Below are 2500 nucleotides of genomic sequence, written 5' to 3'. Positions count from 1 at the left end.
CTATCTCCCCTATCCCTTCTATCCCCCTAAACCTCTATCCCCCCCACCCTTCTATCCACCTAAACCTCTCTCAATCACTCTATCCCCCCTAAACCTCTATACCCCCTAGACCTCTGTCTCTCAATCACTCTATCCCCCCAAACCTCTATCTCTGTACTCATCTATTTCCCCTTAACTTCAATCTCCCCTACCCCTCTATCCTCCCTAAACCTCTATCCCCCCTACACCTCTATCTCCCCTATCCCTTCATCCCCCCGAAACCTCTATCCCCCCCACCCTTCTATCCACCTAAACCTCTCTCAATCACTCTATCCCCCCTAAACCTCTGTCTCTCAATCACTCTATCCCCCCAAACCTCTATCTCTGTACTCATCTATTTCCCCTTAACTTCAATCTCCCCTACCCCTCTATCCTCCCTAAACCTCTATCCCCCTACACCTCTATCTCTATCCCTCTATCTCCCCTAAACCTCTATCTCTCACTCTATCCCCCCTAAACCTCTATCTCTATCCCCCCACCCCTCTATCCTCCCTAAACCTCTATCCCCCCACCCTTCTATCCCCCTAAACCTCTATCCCCCACCCTTCTATCTCCCCTACCCCTCTATTCCCTCTCGCCTCTTTTTCCCTCACCTGTTTATTGCCCCCTCCCCTCTTTCCCCCAGCCTTCTTTTCCCCTTTATCCCCCCATGCCACTCTGCTCTATCTCACCTCTGTCCCCCCTCTACCTTCCTGCTCCCCTCATCTCTGTCCCCCATCTCCTACCCTTCTATTCCCCCCCCTGCCCCTCTCTCCCTCTTCCCCCCTAAAACTCTTTCCCCTTTCCTCCCTCCTCCCCCTGCCCTTCTCTCCCCCCTACCTCCCACCCCCCTTCTCTCTCTCTCCCCTGTTCCTCCCACCCCCTGCCCCCCGTGTTCAATGACCACACACACACACATGGTTTATTGCACTGCCAGGCTGGGCTCCAGCAACCCCTGCGTGTGCTGGGCTGGGGGGTGAGGCTGGAGGGGCTGGGGGCACAGACCCACAGGACCTCAGCCCGGGGGCACCGCTCCCCACTTCTCTCTGCAGCCTCAGGCACCAAGAGCAACGGGGGGGGAATTTCTCCCTCCCTGGCACCACCCCCAGCCCGGGGCTGCTGAGGAGCAGCAAGTGCAGCTCGACAGAGCCGGGGGGCCAGAGGGCACTGACTTGAGGGGGGGCTGGAAACACTTGAGCTGCTGGCACTGATTCACCTCCAGCTTTCCTAAGTGCTCAGGGAACAAAGCGAGGCCGAGAGCAACTTGCAGGGCAAAAGCCCCTTTGCTCCCGGCCGGGCAAAGAACTTGCCTCCCTGGAGCCTGAGCAGGAATTTCCTGGTGCCGAGGGAGCAGGGAGAGGTGGGGAGGGGTCCCCAGGGACTGACCCTCGGGCTGGGCAGGCAGGGAGGGATGTGCTGGTGACACTGGCCAGGCCACAGGAGCCCCGGAGGAGGCACCAAGGTCCAAGGGCAGGAGAAACGCCGGAGGGTCCCGGGTGCCCCTGGCAGAGCCCTGAGGAGCAGGCAGGGGCTGCTCCTTCCAGCAGAGACACGAGAAGCCTGAGGGGAGACAAACAACAGTTACACGTGGGGATCAAAGCAGCTCCTCCCGGCAGCAGCTGCAAGAACACGAAGCTGAGCCCAGGAAGAGACTGTCCCCCCAGCCAGGCCCAGCTCCTGCCCAGCTCCCAGCCCCAGAGCAGAGAGCGATCCCGACCCCCAGTGCTGGCAGGAGCAGAGCTGATTTCCCGGCCCCCCTTCCAGGCGCAGGGAACAAGCCCAGCTCGAGCCCAGCCCCGCAGCCCAGGACGCTCCCTGTCCCGCAGCCGCTGCCCCACGGCTGCAGCTCCAGCCCAGTATTCCCCGTTTGCCCAGCACCGTCCCGCTGCCACAGCCCCCGGCAGCCCGAGCCCCCCGGCACAGCCCCACACAGCCCCCCGAGAGCCCCCAGCCCCGGCACAGCCCCAGCGGGTCCCGAGGCGGGTCCGGACTCACCTTGTCCCTCCAGCAGGAGCCACGGGCGGGGCTGCAGGGGCTGCTCCGGGGCGGGGGAGAGGGGGGTGACCCCCAGGGTGGGAGATCCGGGGGGGGATCCTGGAGGAGAGGCAGGGTGGAGAAGAAAGAGCAAAATAAGGAAGGGGGGAAAGAAGGAGGAGAGGGCCTGGGTGGAGAGAAAGTAGGGTGGGTAGTCGAGGAACAGAAGGGAGAGTTGGGGGGAGAGGAGGTAAGGGGGGGCCAGGGAGTAGAAGGTGGGTAGGGAGGAGAGGGGAGACTAGGAGGAGAAGAGGAAGGGGGTAGGAAGAGGGAAGCGATGGGGGGGGCTATGGGGTGGGAGGGGGGAAATGGGGGGGGAGGAGGAGGGGGAGGGGGGGGGGGGGGGGGGGTAGGGGGGGGGGGGGGGAGGAGGGGGGGGAGAGGGGGGAGAGGGGAGGGGGGGGGGGGGGGGGGAGGGGGGGGGGGGGGGGGGGGGGGGGGGGGGGGA

Source organism: Apus apus, chromosome 26 (genome assembly GCF_020740795.1).
Source record: "Apus apus isolate bApuApu2 chromosome 26, bApuApu2.pri.cur, whole genome shotgun sequence".
NCBI lineage: Eukaryota > Metazoa > Chordata > Aves > Apodiformes > Apodidae > Apus > Apus apus.
This window is presented reverse-complemented; position numbering follows the sequence as displayed.